The sequence below is a fragment of the Pan troglodytes genome, chromosome 4 (assembly GCF_028858775.2).
Source record: "Pan troglodytes isolate AG18354 chromosome 4, NHGRI_mPanTro3-v2.0_pri, whole genome shotgun sequence".
Lineage (NCBI taxonomy): Eukaryota > Metazoa > Chordata > Mammalia > Primates > Hominidae > Pan > Pan troglodytes.
The window spans coordinates 114750619-114773154 of record NC_072402.2 but is presented as its reverse complement, the minus strand read 5'-3'; the positions used below and the strand labels follow the sequence as shown (position 1 = coordinate 114773154).

At 38.6% G+C, this 22536-nt stretch overlaps 1 pseudogene across 1 annotated transcript; it reads right to left on the bottom strand.

The window, feature by feature from the left end:
- Window positions 1-17989: 17989 nt before the first annotated feature.
- Window positions 17990-19303, bottom strand: LOC739553 (actin related protein 2/3 complex subunit 5 like pseudogene; annotated as a pseudogene). The gene is given in 1 exon segment (NR_190217.1): window positions 17990-19303. The product of NR_190217.1 is annotated as an actin related protein 2/3 complex subunit 5 like pseudogene (transcript).
- Window positions 19304-22536: the final 3233 nt, after the last annotated feature.

Here is a 22536-nt window from a genome sequence, read left to right as displayed (position 1 = left end):
GAGTTCCAGAAGTAGAAGAGAAATTAAAAGGCCCAGGAAGATATTTAAGGAAATAATGGCTAAAACTTTCCCAAGTCTACAGAAATATGACAACATCCAGGTACATAAACTCAGAGGTCTTCAGTAAAATTCAACCTAACGATTTCATTAAGACACGTGATAATCAAATTAAGAAACATCAAAGACAAAGCAAGAATATTGAAAGCTGCAAAAGATAAGAAGCATAATATACTCAAGAGCCCCAATACAGCCCTCAGCAGATTTCTCAGAAGAAACCCTGCACACCCAGAGAAAGTGAGATGATATATTCAAAACGCTGAAAGAAAAATAAAACTGCCAACCAAGAATTAATATTGTAATAATGTCTATACTATCCAAAGTGATCTGTGATTTAATGCAATCCCTATCAAAGTTCCAGTGTCATTCTTCACAGACATAGAAAAAACAGCCTTTAAATTTATATGGAACTACAGAAGACCTGAGTAGCCAAGACAATCTTGAGCAAAAAGAAAAAGCTGTAAACATCACATTCCCTGATTTAAAAATATATTATAAAGTGGCTGCAACCAAAACAGCATAGTATTGGCATAAAAACAGGTACATTGGCCAATGAAACAGGATACAAAGCCTAGAAATAAACTCACACATTTATAGTCGATGGTTTTTGATGAAGGTACTAAGGACACACAGTAGGGAAAAAATAGTCTTTTCAATAAATGATGCTGGGAAAACTTGATGCCATGGAACGAAATTGGATACTTATCTCACATCATATACAAAAATCAACTCAAATGAAAGACCTGAAACTGTAAAACCATTAGAATAAAAAATAGAAGAAAAGCTTCATGATATTGGGCAACAATTTTTTGGATATGATCCTGAAAACACAGGCAACAGAAGCAAAAATGGGTAAATGCGATGGCATCAAACTAACAAATTTCTGCACAGTAAATGAAACAATTAACAAAGTGAAGAGATAACCCACAAAATGGGAGAAAATATTTTCAAACAACACATCTGATAAAAGGCTAATATTCAAAATATATAAGGAAATCAAACTAGTCAATAGCAAGAACACAAGCTAATTTTTAAAATGGCAAAGGACTTGAACAGACATTTCTCAATATAAGACTACAAATGGCCAACAGGTACATCGAAAAATGCTTAGCATCACTAATCATTAGGAAAATGCTGATTAAAGCCACAATAAAATATTATCTCACACCTTTTAGAATGGCTATGATCAAAAAAGCAAAAGGAAAAAAATATTGACAAGGATGCAAGGAAAAGGGAACTCTTGTACATTATTGGTGGGACTAATTTGTTACAACCATCATGAAATTCGTATGGAGGTTCATCAGAAGACTAACAACAGAACTACCACATGGCTGTATTGTATATTTCAAAAAAAAAAAGAGTAAATTTCAAAAGTCTCTCCACAAAAATGATAAGTAAATGAAGTGATGGATATGTTAATTATATTGATTAAATCATTTCACATTGTATATGCATATCAAAACATCATATTGTACCCCCAAAATATATACTATTACAAATTATCAATTTAAAATGCTAATTTTTTAAAAGATGAAACAAAACTGCCCATAATTATTTGAAAATATGTTCAACTTCACAAGGAATGAGAGACATACAAACTTATATTACAATGAAATATTTCACATCCACTAGATTACAAAATTTTTAAATAAAATATAACAAGGATATAGCACAATAGACTTTCTTATGCATTGCTTGTAGAAGTGTAAATTGATTAAAAAAAAAGCATTTTAGAAAGCAGTTTTTCTTTCTACATGGGAAACCTGACAATTTGACAATATGCATCCTATAGGAGACAGAATAATGTCCCCACCTTAATGTCCCCACCAAAGATGTCCATGTTCTGATCTCAAGCACCAGTGAATATGTCATGTTACACATTAAGGGGAGTTAAGGTTGCAGGTGGAATTCATGTTACTATATTCTGTTACATTACATTTTAACGTCAGCTAACACTAAAATGAAGGGATTATCCTGGAAGGCCCGATGTAATCATAGGAGATCTTTAAATGTGAAAGAAGGAGACAGAAGATTCAGGGTCAGAAACACAGATTTGACAACAGAAGCAAGGTTGGAATGATTCTATGTAAGGACTCAACCCACTGCTGCTGGCTTTGAAGATAGAAAGGCGCCATAAGCTAGCAAGAAACCAGATTCTCCTCTAGAGTGTCCAGAAGGCTTATTGCCCTATTGATACTTTGACTTAAGCCTAGTAATACCCATTTCAGACTTCTGACCTCCAAAACTGTAAGATCATAAGTTTGTGTTGTTTTAAGTAATTAAATTAATAGTAATTTGTTACAGCAATCATAGGAAACTAATATACATACACCATAATCCAGCAATTTTCCACCTATAATACATAAATGTACCAAGTAACATGACAAAAATATTCCTAGCAGCATTACTTGAAACAGCAAAAACTGAACAAACCTAATGTCCATCAACAGGAGAGTGGCTATAAGAAAGAGAAGGAGAGGAAAATAGCGGAGTATAATGTAGTTAAGAGCACAGGCTCCAGGGTCACCACACCTAGGTTTGAATTCCAGTTCCACTTCTTACCAGCTGTGTGACCTAATTAATTAACCCCTATACCCTGGTTCTCTTCAGATCATATAAATCTTTTGCCTTTTACTAATTATTCAACCAAACAGTGCCTTACTTTTCTCATGTGCAAAATAGGATTATTTATGCTAACTATCTTATTTGTATGAAAATTAAATGAATTTATATATGTGTGTGTATATGTGTGTATATATATGTATGTGTATATATATATAGAGAGAGAGAGAGAGAGAACACTTAGGACAGCCTCTGAGATGCAGAGCTATATAAGATAGCTAGTATTATTAAAAATTAAAACTCAAAGCCAAGAAAACAAATTTCCTGTGATTCAATACGAATGCACCTCAAAAACATAAAGTTGATGGGAAAAAAAACAAGTCATAAATAATATATTCAGTGTAATACAACTTCTTTAAATTTCAAAAACTTGTGAATCCAAAATGAATTGTTTAGAATAAATATATATGGGGATGAGCATGGGGTGGAGAAATTTATTGAGAAGGAAATACGCAGGGGCTACAATGATATGAGTAATGTTCCAATTCTGAAGCTAAGGGTTGGATACCTGGGTTATTTCTTGTATCATTTCAATTCTCAATATATAGTAATAATGTAAAACGTTTTCATCTAACAAAATAAAATGTTTAATCATACTTATTTTGTAAAAGTAAAGTGCTTTATCACACAAATTATAGAAAACTAAATCTAATAAACTTTGGTACATATTTTCTAATAAGTACTATGGGGCAATTAAAAAGAATTAGGAAATCAAGATGTACTGAATTAATTATCTTCAAAACATATTGTAAGGAGAAAAAAATTAAGTTCCACAACAATACTTTTAGTATGAAGTTATTTATTAAAAATCAAACAAAATGCTTATTTATATATATGTATGTACGTATGTATTTTGGGAAAGAAAGCATGAAACAGTTCTAACTATAGTACAAAAATCACATGAAGAATCTGTGTTAAGATGTGCAATGAATAAAAATTTTGAAAGGAGTGAGCAAAGTCTAAAGCAGAATTTGAGAGATCTACAGTAAGTCTCTATGAAGTCCCTATGGCAAGTTCTTTAAGAAAACACACAGCAAGAAGCCCTAAACTATATTTCAATTTAGGAGACGTGTTGTGTTTTTATTTGAAAGTGAAAGAACCATTCAGAGCCTAGAGATAAGATATCTCCTCTTGCAAGGGTGCTGCTTAGATGGAAATGAAAGAAGAGACAACCATAGACAGCAACAATGCGAGAAAGGAGTGACATCTGGAAGCAAGAGGCAGTTTTATGTGTGAAACGTTTTCTCTGTTGTTTTCATGTCTTTTCTTCTCACTTAGACCTCAAAATAGGAGAAGCATATTAGTTAAGGTACATGCTAAATTTCTGCAACAAAGATATTACAAAATGCAAGACAGAAGCTTCTCCCTTTCTTGTGTAAAGATCCAAGGTAAATATCTGAGACTACAAGCATACTTCTGCCATTTTTAACAGATGAGTTTCCTCCCTGGACCCAGGGAGGTGATTTCAGTGTCACCATCTCTTAACAAACAGTAAGAGGCATGAAGATAGGAAAATGCATATGCAACCCTTTTAAAACCAAGACTCAAAAGTTCTTCTACTCATACCTTACTGGCCATAACGTAGGCCTATGACCTCCTCTAGCTACAAGTAAGGATGGAAAACATAGCCTTCATCTGGGCTGATATGTTGCCCAGCAAAACTCGGTTACCATGAAAGAATGGGGAAACAAACATTGGAGGAAAATAAGTCTGCCACAAATGGCAATAACCATCATATTGAAAATTAGATGAATTTAAAAGATAAAATATCTATAAAGCTATTTGTGCAGATGAAGAAAACATATTGTATACCACATAGCCTCAAACAAAAAGTTTACACGTTGTGATTCTTCTCAAGGGAAAACTAGCTAAATAATATCCTCAAAATAAATTGTCTCCGTGAAAAATATCCTTCTACTTTTCTGCTTCTTTATTATTCTCTCTACAACTGGAATTTTTTTTTTTTTTTTTTTTTTTTTTTTTTGAGATGGAGTCTCACTCTGTCTTCCAGGCTGGAGTGCAGTGGCGCGATCTCTGCTCACTACAAGCTCCGCCTCCCAGGTTCACGTCATTTTCCTGCCTCAGCCTCCCGAGTAGCTGGGACTACAGGCACCCGCCACCATGCCCGACTAAGTTTTTGTATTTCTCGGCTCACTGCAAGCTCCATCTCCTGGGTTCAAGCCATTCTCCTGCTTCAGCCTCCCAAGCAGCTGGGACTACAGGTGCCCGCCACCACGCCCGGCTAATTTTTTGTATTTTTTAGTAGAGATGGGGTTTCACCATATTAGCCAGGATGATCTCCATCTCCTGACCTCCTGATCCACCCGCCTGGGCCTCCCAAAGTGCTGGGGTTACAGGCGTGAGCCACCGCGCCCGCCTACTTTTTTCTATTTTTAGTAGAGACGGCGTTTCACTGTGTTAGCCAGGATGGTCTCGATCTCCTGACCTCGTGATCTGCCAGCCTCGGCCTCCCAAAGTGCTGGGATTACAGGCACGAGCCACCGCGCCCAGCCAACTGGAAATGTTAATAATGACCAAGTATATGCCAGAGGAAAAAAAGTGAAACTATGAATAATTTCATGCCTTTGGAATCAAAATTTCTGATTACTTGATTTTCTTGTTCTCTCAGCCTTCAAATCTCAAAATATAACAACTTTTACATGTATTTTTATAAATAACACAAATTTACAAAGCATTAAATTTATTCAAGTCACAAAGTTGATTCTACATGCCAACACTGACCAGGGGGACAAAAACCAGCCATTTTGTCCTCTCTCTGACTTTCCCTGTTATTCTAGAAGTGTTTCATTGTCAAATGCATACTACTGTACAGATGAGTTTGGTAAATTTACCTCATGGTCTAACAGCCTCCACAGACAAGCAGCTTAATCTAATAAATGGAAAGATTTATGATAGATTTATCTTTCCATAATAAATGGAAAGATAAATGGTCAGTCATGGAGAAAGCAGGGTGTGTTTCTTCATCTAGGGACTTTTTCTGTCTGGATTTCACCCACTTGGATTGATCAGACAGGAGAAAAGAAAATCTCAGAAATGCTACCATTATGTGAAATCAAGTTCAGTAACAGAACTTTGGAAATGGAAAGAAGAAAAGCAATTGGCAAAGCCATATCCAGCCAGATGCCTCTTTGTTTCATTTTTGTTGTTTTTGTTTTTGTTTTTGTTTCAGATGAGCAAACTCAGACTCAAAGAGGTAGATAACTTACTTGGAGTCACACAGTAATATCAGAATTGGATCCCCTAGCACTTTCAGGAAGCAATTCCATGTGCTCACACTTATAAATAAATTATCAACTACTCTTTTTGGCTTTTTCTTTTTCTTTTTTGGTATAGATCCACAGTTCCATGTTTAAGCAGCTCCCCTGCGTGTTTTTATTACCAATTTTCTTTGAACAAATAAAAATGTTCTATATTCTTTTGGGCAGTTTACTTTACTTGACAATAGTTGACTCATGGGAAAATTTAATTGGTCATAGGAGAATGTGCTAGTGAATATGAGGTTTAGTTAAAAATTAAAAATAAATACTCTAACTCTGGAATGTTCCTTGAATTCTGGGGACTGCCTAGAAAAATCAGACATGAGAGTGCCAGAGTCTGTGCAGCTGTCTAACTGCAGGGCATATGCTCAGGTAGAGAGGGGTGGCTCGTATCTTCCTAAGAGTTGTTTTCCTGGTTGCTGGGACCTCCTCAGATTCTGGATTTCATGACAGAAATAAGGTTAGCTGACCTTGAATTGAGAAGCAGAGGCAACAGCTGAATTTTTACAGGCATAAGTTCCAATTCATCTGGCCTGTGGCACCTGCAGCTGCTGCCTACAGGGTAGGACTTCTGACCCCTCCTGCAAAGGCTTCCTGGTCAAAGCAATGCCTACCAGTTTTCCTTTGTCTGGAATCTCTGTCAGATCATTTTCCAGACAAATCTCCACTCTTTTCCTGGGGAGTATTCCAGGAAAGACAGCACTTGAACTGATGTCAGCCATTTGCTTTTGATTACAAATTTATTTCTGTATGTGCTTTAGCTAAATGTCATGGTGAGATTATAGAAAGCAGGTCCAGGGTGAGCTGCAAGATATTATTATAGAAAGGGGGAATAAACATTGGGGTGGAAGGGCACAACATGCACAGAGTGAAATTGAATTGAATTAAAAATAGCAGAATACATAGATATGAATTGTTCCATAAATCAACTCTCAGTTACATACATTGAATCTTGGTATTAATTTTATATTATTTATGTAGTATATACCCCTTATTGTGGGACACAGTTTAAAATTTTGAGATATCTAATAGAAATACATAAGGAATATTTTTATTCTTTATGAAGGTTGACCACTATTACTTTATTAGTGATATTCTAGATTAAATCATTAAAATTTCCTAACCAGCTGTGCTCAGTGGTTCACACCTGTAATGTCAACACTTTGGGAGGCAGAGGCCGCAGGATTACTTGAGCTTAGGAGCTCAAGACCAGCCTGGGCAACATAGCGAGACTGCCTCAACAAAAAATTTAAAAGTTAGCTGGGCATGGTAACATGCAACTATAGTCCCAGCTATTAAGAAGGCTGAGTTAGGAGGATTGCTTGAGCCCAGGAGATTGAGGCTACAGTGAGCTGTGATTGCACCACTGCACTCCAGGCTGGGTGATAGAGTGAGACTCTGTCTCCAAAAAAAAAAAAAAAATGACAATAGTTACGTAATTATGTAAAACTATTAGAAGTCCTATAGATCTGCTTTATATGAATGATGCTTTCTGAAAAGAGATTATGTATCCTTAAATCAGATAGGCACTACAGGAATTAAGGTTAAGTTCTGGCTTGATGAAATTCAGGCATTTGGCGTCACTTATTTTCTTAAAGACAGACATCTGCAACTTGCACTGAACTTATATATATATATAACATAGTTTAATCAGAAAATTTTCCCGTTCGGGAGTTATTATTTCAACTCATTCTAACACTGAGTTTAAATGACTTCCCATTTAACTCAGTTGACTGCAATGGCTCTCCATTTAACTCAAAGTAAAAGCCAGAGTTCTTACTGTGTTCTGTAAAGCCCAGCATAAACTGGTCCCGTTACTTTTTTGACCTCCTCTCTCACTACTGCCTTGGCTCAATGCTCTATCCACATTGGCCTCTTCATTGTCCCTTGAACACATAAAGTATGCTCCTAGCCTAAGGCATATTCTAGGCTCAAGCTATATTTTAACTGTCCCTTTTCCAGGGACTTCATTCCCTCAAACATTCCTTTAGCCAGCTACTTTATCCCCTACAACTTGTATTTAGTTCTTGTTTCTCGAGGCAGCCCACCTTGGCCACCATATTTTATACTGCTCACATAGCCACCCATACCCCTAACCCCACTCTAGTTTTTCATTTTTCATAGCACTTGTTACTTTTTAACATGTTATTATTCTTTATTATGCTTACTGTTTATTTTGCTAGAATGTAAATTTTATGAGGCATGAAATATTCATGTTCAACAGTTGTTGTTTCAACTCAATCCAACACTAATTTGAAATGACTTCCCATGTAACTCAGTTGACCAGCATATAGTAATTATTCAAGAAACATTTGATGAAAGAATGCTGCTGAACAAAAGCCCTTCTGTATCTTTTTTCTTTTAACTCTTCCACTATCACTATGTACCTATATTTATCTATATTTAGATTTTTTTTTTTTAATTTTTAGTTCCGGGGTACATGTGTAGGATGTGCAGGTTTGTTACATGTAGACATGTGCCATAGTGGTTTGCTGCACCTATCAAACCGTCACCTAGATATTAAGCACAGCATGTGTTAGCTATTTTTCCTAATACTCTCCCTCCCCACCAACCCCCTAACAGGCCCCAGTGTGTGTTGTTCCCCTCCCTGTGTCCATGTGTTCTCATTGTTCAGCTCCCACTTATAAGTGAGAACATGCAGTGTTTGGTTTTCTGTTCTTGCATTAGTTTGCTGAGGATAATGGCTTCCAGCTTCATCCATGTCCTTGCAAAGGACATGCTCTCATTCCTTTTAATGGCTACACAGTATTCCATGGTGTATACGTACACATTTTCTTCATCCAGTCTATCATTGATGGTCATTTGGGTTGATTCCATGTCCTTGCTCTTGTGAATAGTGCTGCAATGAACATACATGTGCATGTATCTTTGTAATAGAATGATTTATATTCCTTTGGTATATGCCCAGTAATGAGATTGCTGGATCAAATGGTATTTCTGATTCTAGATCTTTGAGGAATTGCCACACCATCTTCCACAATGGTTGAACTAATTTATACTCCCACCAACATTATATAACTGTTCCTCTTTCTCCACAACCTTATCAGCATCTGTTATTTTTTGGCTTATTTTTTCTTTTTCATTTCATTTCTATATTTATCAGCATATATTCTTTATTCTGTTCTGTTCTTTTTGTATTGCTTGACTTTTTAATAATAAATACATATTTTTATAATTTTTCCCAAAGTCAATAAAATGTATAAAGAGTGGAAGAGGCATAGATAAAATAAGTTTGTGTGTGCAGGAGAGAACTGTTGATAATGAAACACCTTTTTAAGCTGTTAGTAACATTTAGCAGCCTAGTTTGGCTGTATATAATTACATTTTGTTAATATAGTAGAGTCCAGTGGACATTTGCATGATTTTTCACTAAATAAACTTTTTCAACAAAATCCATGTTTTTCAAGGAGTTTTTTTTACAGTGAATGGAAGCAGACAATAAATAACGTATCAAGAAATGATACATATTATAAAGAAAAATAAAATAGGTTAAGGCTGTAGAGAATGATAGGCAGAGACATAGAGGGTGAGGGGAAAGTACAAGTAACCGGAGCAACATTGTTAAGTATTTTGTAAAATATGTTTTATGTATATGTACTTGTGAATTTCTGAGTTACAAACCAGTAATGTCTTCTTCTTTGGAATTATTTTTTAGTATATGTGCTGCCGAAGTGAGCACCTTCTTTGGAATTTTTTTTAGTGACATGAGATTTATAGCTAGAAACAGATTTTCCACACTTATAATGGCTGTGAAGGAGTTAGGGGTACAACAGAATTGCTAAATTCTCTCTTCATAGGGGTTGTCAGATCTTTTTTTGTTGAATCTAGGAATCAGCCCATGGTCTCTGCAGTTTAAATTAATGATTTTCTTTGCTGGAAATTCATGCCAATTTTTAACACTCCATTAACCAAGATATGTCTACTCCGGAAGTCTCTCGCATGATAATGTTTAACCTCTAACCATTTTCTCAGTAACTCAATTCACATTTTAAAGATTCACCCATTGAAAAGTTAACATGCTTTTGTCCTTTAAGTGATGATTAGTTTTTTTCTATAGAGAAAAAATGTTTTAAATATATAAGATCTAAATCCAGACAAGATCTGATAAGTCAGAGCATTTCCAATGGATCACCATAGATTGGTAATTTTCTTTTTTCCTGGATTATATTAAGTGAGTGAATGTGACCCCTTTGTTTCAGTTGTAGAAAATCTGGTCCTTCTGCAGTATTCTGCTCAAGAAGTTAGACCATTTGTATGGTGGGCTTATACAAGGAAGCTGGGAAAAAAAGAACTTCTCCACTACCAAGAAAATTCTTAAGTTGAAAACCCTCAGGTTCAACTGACATGTTTTGACGTTTAACTTACTTTTTCATAAAATAAATGCTAACCATTAAGTATAAGGACAGGTGCTTACTTGTTTGGATAGGATAAATGTAAAAATATATTTCAGGGCCTGCCTTTAAGAAGACTACAATCTGACATGACAGATAAATAATGTGAGTTCAAAAACGTGCTGTTAGATAAGAGAAAAATCATTTTTCATTCATTGATGAGACATCGATTCATTAACAAAGATGCACCAGCCAGGTGCGGCGGCTCACGCCTGTAATCCCAGCACTTTGGGAGGCCTAGGCGGGTGGATCACGAGGTCAGGAAATGTAGACCATCCTGGCTAACACAGTGAAACTCCGGTTCTACTACAAATACAAAAAATTAGCTGGGCATGGTGGCGGGCCCTTGTAGTCCCAGCTACTTAGGAGGCTGAGACAGGAGAATAGCGTGAACCCGGGAGATGGAGCTTGCAGTGAGCCGAGATCGCGCCACCGCACTCCAGCCTGGGCGACAGAGCAATCCTCCGTCTCAAAAAAAAAAAAGGAAGTTTCACTGAAAATAGTCCAGAGGGAGGGAGCAATGAGGAAATAATATTTTACAGGATGAAGAGGTAGTAAAGATTGAACTATATCAAGTAGTTGGACATGGCTATTATACAATGCAGGTAAAAGTAAATAATGGGAAATTAAGTTGAAAGTTTATTAGAACTGGCAGATCTTGAGTGCATGGAATAGGTAGAGTTGGTTGTCTGCCCCGTCCTGCATAACCCAGTGATATTTATTCCTACCCTCAGACCCAAGGCTGAATTCTCAGCATCCCATTTAAGTCATGGCAGCATTATCCTCCCATTATTAGGGATTAGTTTAGGAGAAGCACATGGCCAATTAGATGAGAGAGTTGTCTGCTGTGAGCCTACTGGCAAATGTCATCTTGCTATTAAACATTAGAAAGAAATGTTCCCACTCCTTCCAATGTTGGATCTGCATATGATACTTGAAATTTTTACAGCTGTTTTGTCATCAACCTGAGGATGAAGCCAACATGAGAAAGAGAACATGGATCCAAGAGAACTGCTAAGAAGCAAAGGTAGGGGCCTATCTATGAAATTTCTTAATATTTGTGACATAATAAGATCCAGTGTTGCTTAATTCATTTAGAATTGTAGGTTTTTAAATTATTTGCATCTTAAAGCATCTTAACTGATAGAGTCAGTCTAGGGAATTTGAACTTACCTATATCAGAGCAGATAATGAAGAAGTACAGATACTTATAAGTAGGGGATAAGTATTAGATTAATCTGTGCATGGTGTTTGAGATGGATTCAGTTAGGATGAAAGTGGATAGGAGAAGTAAGTTAGTAGACGATTATAATTATCTAGGTAAGAGATAATGCAATTCCAAACGTGGGTGAGGCCATGATGAAGATAGCTTTGAATAGATATGAGACAATTTGGAAATAAAAGTGGACGAGCAAGAATGTTTGCAAGTAAGAAAAAATCAGGCAATAAAGAGAGAAAGAAGAAATTATTCTGGAAAATAAACGTGTTCTTGACCATTTCTCACTGGAATTCACTGTCAGGAGCCGCAGTTTATATGGATTCTTGGAAGAGAGTGCTGTAGATCATAGCAAACTGTTGTATTTAGCAGCAGCCTGCTTGACAACACCTCCTCTGACCTCTTTCCTTCCTCACTCTTTGTCCCTTACTCCAGTCTATAGGATTGTACCCTCTAGTGAAGGAGTTTTACAGAAGCCTTTGCCTCGGGCTCTGCTTCCAGGAGAACCCAAAACCAAAATACTCTCCTAAAGGAAGGTTGGACTAAGTAAAACAAAATTACTTTCCACATTTAAAATTCTGTGGTTCTAATAAACAAAACAATGTGCTTTCTAAAAGCAACTACCCCACAGAGGAGGCATGACAATTTCCCTTCTCAAGAATATCATTAACAGTTAAATCCTATTACTACAGGCCAACAAAGGGCCTTCCAAGTTCCTTTGCTTCACTGCTATTCTGTTGAGTTTACTGCTTTTTGATTTCCCTATGTTGCTGGTCTTGGGCTTGAAAATGGCTTTCCTATCCTGGAATATTTGTTTTCATGATTTCAATGTGTTGGAATATATCATGTGTAAGAATTCTGGCACATTCTAAAGAGAAGCCTCAAAAAACATATTCTAGTTTCCAAATGGATTGGCTAATAAGAGTAATATAAATGAAAATGAAAGAAGGCAACAGGAAACAATATTGAAATTTCTAACTTAACCAAGCATAGGAGACCAGAACAGTAATGGAAACAGTCAGGGCTCTCAGTGCAAATAAGCATTTCACAGTCTGATCTACAGGCCCTACCAGTGCCTACCAGGCCCTACCAGTTCCAGGCATTTCAGTAAAGTATGAATCACCTCTCCTGTGGAGGTAACTGCAGTGAACCTAGAACTTAACCATTGCATAAAAAAAGCACAAAGACCCCAACTAAGGCAAGCAGTCATGAATGGCACATGTAATTCCTTGTAGGTGAGACTAGGTATATGGGAAGTAACTCCAGGATTTTACTCAGAAATAAAATATTGTAAACTGAACCACTGAGAAAAAAAATGGAAGGGTAAGCATGAACTTCATTCCTCAAAGGTATCAAATATGTAGGATATTTATTTCTTTAACTTCAGAGATGGCTCATCAAATCTGAAAATGAAGTTATTTGTTAAAATAAATTGATTTGAAATAGTTTTCACCTTTTTGAATAGTGTGGGGATTTTCCAGAATGCCTATGAAATGTAAGGCATGTACTAGGTTCACATATCCAGAATTAAATAATAATGTTCTTGTCTCTACCATTTCATAAACAACTTTCCAGACACTGGAGACAAGCCCAGAGTATTCAAGAGGCTTTACACACTCAACACCCACATCTACAGTCACTTTTTGCCATGGGGGATCCTTGGTGGAGCTGGCAAGGACATTATTAGGCAGTGCAAGCATTCTCATGGATAAATAGCAACGACTATTAAGCACCCTTGCCTTTTTCCTCTGTAGGAATTTGTCTCCCCTTAACCCAAAGACCTTCTTTTCTTATCCTTTTTTGATTAAGGATCTGGTAAATTCATCTATAGTGGCATAAATTTATGATTAGATATTCTAATGTTGTACCCCTCTAATACTAATGTAGCACAAACGGTAAATTATTACATCTCCCAGAAATGTAGTCATGCTTAATGGTGCCAATACATTCTGAGAAACATGTGCTTAGGTGAGTTCTTCATCCTGTGAACATCATAGAGTGTACTCACATAAACCTAGATGGTATGGGCTACTACACACCTAGGATATATGGTACAGCCTATTGCTCTTCAGCTACAAATCTGTACTGCATGTTACTACACTGAATCCTGTGGGCAATTGTAACACAAAGGTAAATATTGTGCATTTAAATATTGAAAAGGTACAGTAAAAATACAGTATAAAAATAAAAAATGGTATACCTATATAGGGCACTTATGATGAATGTAGCTTGCAGGACTAGAAGTTGCTCTGGGTAAATTGGTGAGTGAGTAGTGAGTGAATGTGCTGGCCTAGGACATTACTGTACACTATTATAGTATTACAGTACTAGTATTACTGTACCTATTATAAACACTGTACACTTACGCTACACTAAATTTATTTTTTAAAAAATTTTCTTCAATAATAAAGTTGCCTTAGCTTATTGTAACTACTTTCTAAACTTTGATTTTTTTAACATTTGACTCTTTTGTAATAACACTTAGCTTAAAATACACCTTGTACAGCTATACTTTCTTCCTTTATATCCATAGTCTAAAATTATTTTTCTGTGTTTTAATTTATTTTATTTGTACTGTTTAATCTTTTTTGTTAAAAACTAAGACACAAGCATACAAATTAGCCTAGGTCTACACAGGGTCAAGGTCAGAATATCATTCTTCCTCCAGAATTTGTCCCACTGGAAGATTTTCAGGGGCAATAACATGACATGAGGCTGTCATCTCCTATGATAACAGAGCCTTCTTCTGGAATGCCTCCTGAAGGACCTGCCTGAGGCTGTTAACTTTTAAAAATATATAAATAGGAGACAGTCTAAGATAGCAATTAAGTATAGCATAGTAAATACATAAATCAGCAACATAGTCATTTATTATCATTATCAAATATTATATACTGTACCCAATTGCCTGTCCTATACTTTTATAGTACTGACAGTGCAATACATTTATTTACACCAGCATCATCACAAACACTGGAGTAATGCATTGTGCTTCAATGTAGTGATGGCTACAACATTAGGCAATAAGAATTTTTCAGCTCCGTTATAATCTTATGGGACCACTATCCCATATGTAGTCTTTCTTTGACCAAAACATTGTTAATCAAGGCATGAGTGTATTTGCACGGTTTTTTCTATTCAGTGGGGAAAAAAAAATGCCAACTACAAAATTACAGGCCTGCCAGTAGTGGAAAGATTGATTTGGAAGATAAAAAAGGGGCCAGTTGCCATATTCCTCACAAATAACACCAAGGATTTACTCTCCTATCCTGTTTTCACATGCATCACAACTCACTGGATTGCCTTTTCAGAATGACAAAGACCTAGCTGATTGTTTTTGCAAAAGGACTGCAAAACATTCATATTAGGGGAGTGTGCATTTTCATTCCACCCTAAGAAGTCTTTACAGAATGAAGAAGGGAAATAAAGTGATTAATCCGCTACCATGCAATTTTCCTTCTTGTTAATAGAACCTCCCCACAAGAGATTCTTCCTTCCCCCCTCTACTTCCCTCTTGGGCTAAGAAGCATCAGAAAGCCACGTTTCAGACAATCAAGCTAATGGGGGGTCAGAATCTGAACAAGGGTCCTGAGATGGGCAGAGGGCACAAGTAGAACATAAAGAGAGGATAGGGCTTGATATCAAGCCAGCAGTTTGTTGAGCCAGAGGCTCCCTATGGATTCCTTCGGTTGTGGAGCATTCAGCACTAATGAAGACCTTATACACCAGGAAGTGGAGACACAAAATGAAAAGATAAAATGTTTTTCAGTTGTTCAAAGCCTAGTGAAATCATTCCTCAGCCCAACGGCAGAACTGGAGGGGAGAATGGCTGGGCCCCATAACAGATGCAGACAAATGCTGACTAGCAGTGAAAGAGCAGAGAGGAGAATAGCCCCTGAAAGCTTCTTCTTTTTACTGAACTTTGCTTTTAAGTGAAATGGTCTGGATATTCCCAACAATTCTGTTACTCGATTTTACTTACAATTTCAATTGTGTATTAGGAAATTCTTGTGGGGGTATTTGAGGCTGAGAATAATACTCTTTCTATTATACTTCAGAATTGTCACCTCATCACTGCCTTTTTAAAGTCAAATTTGTTTTACTTTTTAAAGAAAATATATTTTCCTCCTTTTATCCTGCTGCTTCCATCTCATTTTACAAAATGTTAACATTCCTTCATTATGTCACACATGGTCTCGAACAAATGTCATCAGAATTGCAAAGTTATTCAGTGTCTTGTGACTGTTTGCAGTATTTACCCAAGTTTCCTTGCAGATCTATTCATGAATAAATTTTGCACGCTTTGTAACTGCATTCTCAGATATTGCCATTCATAGTTTTATGAGATACTAATTGTAAGACGTTGATGTTTTCCCTGTCACATATATGTCCTTATTAATTCTAGAGTATTTTAAGCAGAAAACAGCTAAATGGGAATAAAAAACAGCACGTAAACTAAGTAGTTGCCAGCAGTGAATGGCATGCTTAATTACTGCTGGCTACGGTCCTTTAAACTAAAGACATAACCTTTGATAATTAAACACACACACACACATATCAATTCTTTCCAACATATATCATTTCTAAAATACAAGGAAGTCAACATTCTTCCCAGTTCTATCAAATTTATGATCCTTTTATTTCCGGTTTAAGTCTGGTAGACCATTCAGGTTTTATGTTTAAGCTCAGTGCTAATGCCTCTCTCATCCGCACTCTTGACTCAAGGAAATGACCAGGAGCAATTGCTAAGTAAGTACAGGGCCCATCAGCGAGTCTAACTGGCTTGCTTCCCAGATGCTCCTGCCATCTGTTGGAAATGTAGCCCAATAGAAACAGAAGGTAGACTTAAAAATACACTTTTCCCCGTGTCTTTTAAAAAGTGTGTTTATCACGCTTTAATAATTAGCCATGTAAACAGGCTTTAAATCATGGCCTCAGATACTAAAGTAAACACTGCTCCTCCACTTGGCCATGGTAGGGGAGCTTTGCATCATGATATATTTAAACAAATCTTCAGTCTCCTTGTCTCCTTGTTCCATAAAATATGACATTGGCTATTAAAACAATAAGTTATATAGAGCAAAATGGAAGATGAGAGAATGGTTTTGCAGAAGAAAGAGGTCAACTAAGGGAGAAAGAATGAGACAAAAGGCACTTTGTGAGCCAAACAGGAACTGTTTTCTCTCACCACATGATATGTAGCTTTTGGTAGAGTCACTGTTGAAATTTAGATAAATTTACATAAAGTAGTATTCAATATCATGCTTATACACTTAATAAATTAATGGAGATTTTTAGCACTCATTGTATTTTCTGAACCAAAGGAGATACAAAGCACATTGGACCTCACTCCTGCCCAAAATACCATATAAATAATCAGAGCCCTGAGGATAAATAATCATCCTCAGACTGTGCATCAGAATTAGCACACATTTCTGGCTACAGGATTTCTGATTCAGTAGGTCTGAGGGGTCCCAAGAATGTATTTTCTAATGATTTGCCAAGCTAGAGTGATGCTGCTGTTCTAGACTATAAAGCAGTAAAGGTAAGAAAGTAGGAATTCCAGAAAAGCAGAGACAGGAAGAGAAAGCCTTTGAGATGCAGACAGGAAGAGAAAGCCTTTGAGGACACTGAATTTTACAGCTGAATGGGACTTTAGCATTAGGAATCTCTAACTATAACCCCCCTCAATTAACAAGTTATAAAACAGACACCCTTGGGAGTTATCTGACTTTCTCAGAGTCACTTAGTGGCCTAGTCCAAAACAGGAGCAAGGTAAAAAGTTTGGCTGCTTTTGCTATGACTCTCAGAACCAAACACATATTGAGAAATTTGATCACTGGTATGCTGGTTGTACTCTGTGGATGTTTTCCCCTTTAGAAAACTTTAGGAAAATGCACAAAAAGGGAGGAAAAAGAGTCTAATTCCTGGAAGTGCACATCCATGTGGACAGGTGAATTATAAATTCACCATCTCCCTCCACCTGTAAGAGGCCTGCTTCAGAGATAGAATTTTGGAGGGAGGTAGAGGAACATGGAATACCAAAGAGATGAATAAACATAAGAGAAGATGGCGTTCTTCAGGGGTACATCATGACCTTTCTTTGAGATTCCTGGGCAGTTTATGTGACTACTAGGTTGTCATCAAGGAAGTCAACCATGTCTAGAGAAGAGCTCCATCATGTGTCCGAGTCTCTAGAGCCAAGAAATAGAGAGCTTATTTAACACAGTTGACAGCAAGTTACAAGACTGTCAGAAAGCCATGGTCCAGAGATGACCTTGAAGGAGGAAAAGAAGGCCTTAAGACCTTAAGAAGCCTTAAAGGAGGGAAAGCAGACAAAAGGTTGAGAATTTGGCAAAATATGCCAATAAACTTTAATGCTGTTATTTGTGTTTTTTTTTTTCAATTATTAAATGTTTGGCACTTTATTAAATTAAATAAGCTCCAAAATTAATTATTACATACAAATCAAAGGAGTAAGAAACAATAAATAGTTTATTCAGCAAACACCTCTCTGCAGCAGCCGGCAGCTCTGAGGCCGAGGCTGGCGTCCTGTGGCAGAGGGCCTGTGGATTGCCATGCTCGCTCCCAGGGGTGGCTCAACAGGGACACAGGTCTACTCCTTCCACATCGGGTTTCCGGAACAACTGAACTCTCATTCATTACCATCCCATTCATTACCGTTTTTTTTTTACATACACGAAACACACCGCAATGTATAGACTAATAAGCCAAGAGCTTTATTGATGCAGCAGGCACTTTACAATGAGCCCAAGAGTGTCCACCTTCTCTGGGAAGACAGGATGTCTGTACAAACTCTTGGGTTTTTTTCCACTTCAAAAACACAAACTCTCCTGTTTACCACAGCCCTTGGATCTGCACCTGCCCAAACCATCCCTCCCCCAGTGCGCACAGGTGCATCTTACCAACACCAGCCGCCACGCTGGTAGACCGTCAAAATGTCAGTTCTGCAGTACTCGGAGACAAAGGCATAGACTATCAGATCCTAAACAGGATTTAGGAAACAGACGATTTTCCCCTCCACCTTGAAAATAAAATACATTTCAGCAGATACATGTCCTGAAATAGTTTACTTGGGAGTTCCTAGGAAGATGGTCCATTGTCAATCCCTTCTTCACCAGCCTGGGCATCCAGAATTCTTCTCAAGGTAACATGAGTCTTTTTATTTTTTTTAAACAGTCTTTCTTGCTGTAAGAACTCTTATAATGGAGCCTAGTCCTCCTACTGCTAAGGCCTTTTCGTGCCACTGGAGTAACACTGCGCTGCTATTTTCTGTGGGCTTCTCAAAGCCTTTATAAATGTACTTCATTAACAAGTCAACGCCGTTTCTGTCCAGTGACTGCACAGCCTGCTCAATCTCACTGCTCTTGAAGTTTGTGAGCACTTTCAGCACCACGCCCTGGGCTCGCTCCTTCACAGCTTGATTCTTGGTGTTGACGGGAGAGTTCCGCAAGGCTGCATGGAATGCCCGAAGCATGTCCCCTTGCCGCAGGAGCCCGTCCACCTCGCTCGGGTCCGGGCCTGGCTCCGCCGCCGCCGCCGCCGCCTCCTCCTGCTCGTCCACAAATTTGTTCTCGTCAAATTCGTCGATGTCCACCCGGCGGAAGCGCGAGGACAGCGTGTTCCGGGCCATGGCGGGAGCTCGGCGCCCGCTCGGCCGGCTCCGCTCGCGGCCCGACCTCGGCTCTGCTCCGCTCGCACCGGCTCCTGCTCGGGGGCGGCTTGTGTTTTTATATTAATTAAATATTTTAATACAATATTTGTACTGGGTGTGTTTACAGGATATAATTCATGAAGAAAATAAGACTGAATGTTTCAATGCACAGATTTCTCAAACAAAGTGGGAAATCCATAAAAAGTGTAATGTTAGCCTCAAGGTAGGAACAATGTTTTGTTCATTATTAAATATCTGGCACCTGCACATAGTAGTTGGTCCATACTTTTGGATTAAATTAAAGTTCCTTTAGAAAACTTCAGCATACTTTATCCCTAAGGAAGAAAATAAGGAAGGCGGTGTGCTTGTTTTTGAAAAAAAAAAGTTGTAAAAAGGGAGAATTAAACACTGAGAACCAGAAAAGGTACTTGCAGTAGGAAATGAATAAGAAATCTAGAAGGAAGGAAAGATCATGGGAGTGTAATCAAGTGGCACTTCTATAGCCACTCAATTGCCCTCCTACCACCACCTAAAGTTTTCTGCCCAAGGCTTAAGAGATTCCGAATGTACGTTTATTAGGATCACCATTCTCTTAGAATTGGCACCCTTAACTCAAGCAAAGTGAGATATGCGAAAGCAGCCCAGTGATGTCAGGCACTATTATGTTCAAAATCTAAACCTGGGGTATGGGGCAAGCAAATGCTAATCGACTGGCTTCCCCCATCAGTTTCTTTTAGTGCCTCCCTTAAACTGGTCTACCTTTGCATCCTTGGCATGTGTAGGCCACAAAAGGGCAAAATTCTATTCTAAGCTACATAGGGCCTGGTGCTGAAATAATCATCCCAACAGCAATCAATTCCCCTGTTAGTGGTGGACACGAATGCTGAGTGAGGTGGGCAAAGAGGACCAAAGTGAGGTGGGCAAAGAGAAGTTATGTAACAATGTTATCTTACAAAAACTCTAATGGTGTCTTTATAGAAGCCATTTCCCCAAAATACATAACACCAAGTTGTTGCTGCCTTTAATAGTAAAACATTTGCTTCCTATAAACCCTGAAGGTGTGCTTTGCGAATTAGTAAAACCTTGTAAAATGTCTCCAGCATAGCAAAACAAGAAATTCCCTCATGTTACAAACACAAGGATTCATTTACACGGAAGGAATTCCTTACCAGTCAGGGCTCATTTTTTCACTAATCAACCATTACTTAAATTTTGGTTCTGCATGAACCACATGCCCCTCATGTGACTTGCACAGCAAAAGTTGAGTAAATGGAATCATAAAATTCCATCTTGCTGTGCAGCTCTCAGGCAGGCTGAGCAAATACAATGATGAGAAATGGGCAAAAGATAATACCAGAGGCTACCATGGTTCAACTGTCAGGCCTCTGAGCCCAAGCCAAGCCATCACATCCCCTGTGACTTGCACGTATAGGCCCAGATGGCCTGAAGTAACTGAAGAATCACAAAAGAAGTGAAAAGGCCCTGCCTCGCTTTAAATGATGACATTCCACCATTGTGATTTGTTCCTGCCCCACCTTAACTGATTGATTAACCCTGTCAATTTACTTCTCCTGGCTCAGAAGCTCCCCAATTGAGCACCTTGTGACCCCCGCCCCTGCCCACCAGAGAACAACCCCCTTGGACTGTAATTTTCCATTACCTTCCCAAATCCTGTAAAACAGCCCCACCCCATCTCCCTTTGCTGACTTTCTTTTCGGACTCAGCCCACCTGCACCCAGGTGAAACAAACAGCTTTATTGCTCACACAAAGCCTGTTTGGTGGTCTCTTCACACGGACACACATGAAATTTGGTGCTGTGACTCGGATCGGGGGACCTCCCTTGGGAGATCAATCCCCTGTCGTCTTGTTCCTTGCTCCATGAAAAAGATCCACCTACGACCTCAGTTCCTCAGACCTGCCAGCCCAAGGAACATCTCACCAATTTTAAACCGGGTAAGCAGCCTCTTCTTACTCTCTTCTCCAACCTCTCTCACTGTCCCTCAACCACTTTCTCCTTTCCACTCTTCAATCTCTCCCTTCTCTTAATTTCAGTTCCTTTCATTTTCTGGTAGACACAAAGGAGACACGTTTTATCCGTGGACCCAAACTCCAGCGCCGGTCACGGACTAGGGAAGGCAGCCTTCCCTTGGTGTTTAATCCTTGCAGGGACGCCGCTCTGATTATTCACCCACGTTTCAGAGGTGTCAGACCACGCAGGGACGCCTGCCTTAGTCCTTCACCCTTAGCGGCAAGTCCCGCTAAGTACTTGCTTAGCGGCAAGTACCAACTCCAAGTGTTGCTGAGTCTTTCTAATCTTCCTTTTCTACAGACCCATCTGACCTCTCCCCTCCTCCCCAGGCTGCTCCTCGCCAGGCTGAGCTAGGTCCGAATTCTTCCTCAGCCTCTGCTCCTCCACTCTATAATCTTTTTATCACCTCCCCTCCTCACACCTGGTCCAGCTTACAGTTTCGTTCCGTGACTAGCCCTCCCCCTCCTGCCCAGCAATTGACTCTTAAAAAGGTGGCTGGAGCTAAAGGCATAGTCAAGGTTAATGCTCCTTTTTCTTTATCCCAAATCAGATAGCGTTTAGGCTCTTTTTCATCAAATATAAAAATTCAGCCCAGTTCATGACTTGTTTGGCAGCAACCCTGAGACACTTTATAGCCCTAGACCCTAAAATGTCAAAAGGCCGTCTTATTCTCAAAATACATTTTATTACCCAATCTGCTCCCAACATTAAATAAAACTCCAAAAGTTAAATTCCGGCCCTCAAACCCCACAACAGGATTTAATTAACCTAGCCTTTAAGGTGTACAATAATAGAAAAAAAGTTGCAATTCCTTGCCTCCACTGTGAGACAAACCCCAGCCACATCTCCAGCACATAAGAACTTCCAAACGCCTGAACCACAGCGGCCAGGCGTTCCTCCAGAACCTCCTCCCACAGGAGCCTGCTACACGTGCCAGAAATCTGACCACCAGGACAAGGAATGCCTGCAGCCCAGGATTCCTCCTAATCCATGTCCCATCTGTGCGGGACCCCACTGGAAATCGGACTGTTCAACTCACCTGGCAGCAACTCCCAGAGCCCCTGGAACTCTGGCCCGAGGCTCTCTGACTGACTCCTTCTCGGCTTAGCAGCTGAAGACTGACACTGCCCAATCGCCTCGGAAGCTCCGTAGACCATCACGGACACCCAGCTTCGGGTAACTCTCACAGTGGAAGTTAAGTCCGTCCTCTTAGTCAATACGGAGGCTACCCACTCCACATTAGTTT